General features: G+C 41.9%; 1 pseudogene; it reads right to left on the bottom strand.

Moving 5' to 3' along the window:
- LOC124892211 overlaps positions 1 to 506 on the bottom strand; it is a 1,481-nt pseudogene extending 975 nt beyond the window's left edge.
- Between the last annotated feature and the right edge of the window lie 5 nt (positions 507 to 511).

Below are 511 nucleotides of genomic sequence, written 5' to 3'. Positions count from 1 at the left end.
TCGTATTGGAGGAGTGGCTGCCGATCTACCCTATGGCTGGGTAGATCGGCAGCCACTCCTCCAATACGAAAATAATTATGCATCATTCGCATGCCGGTAGCAGCTTCAAATAGGTCATCTATCAGTTCTCTTTCTCGAAAAATATAGAAGAAAGGGGTCTGCGCACCAATATCCGCCATAAAAGGACCGAGCCATAACAAATGAGAAGCGATCTGACTCAACTCCAACATAATGACTCTGATATAGCTAGCCCTTTTAGGTACTTGAATATTGCCTAATTGTTCGGGTCCATTTATGGTTATTGCTTCTGTGAACATAGTAGCCAAATAATCCCAACGTGTTACATAAGGTAAATATTGTATAATTGTTTGGTTTTCCGCAATTTTCTCCATCCCTCTATGTAAATAACCCAATATTGGTTCGCAGTCGACAACATCTTCACTATCTAGAGTAACGATGAGTTGAAGAACACCGTGCATTGATGGGTGCTGAGGCCCCATATTGACTATCA

This window comes from Capsicum annuum, unplaced genomic scaffold (assembly GCF_002878395.1).
Source record: "Capsicum annuum cultivar UCD-10X-F1 unplaced genomic scaffold, UCD10Xv1.1 ctg44814, whole genome shotgun sequence".
NCBI lineage: Eukaryota > Viridiplantae > Streptophyta > Magnoliopsida > Solanales > Solanaceae > Capsicum > Capsicum annuum.
Note: the sequence above shows the minus strand (reverse complement) of the source record. Positions and strands in the feature narration are given on the sequence as shown.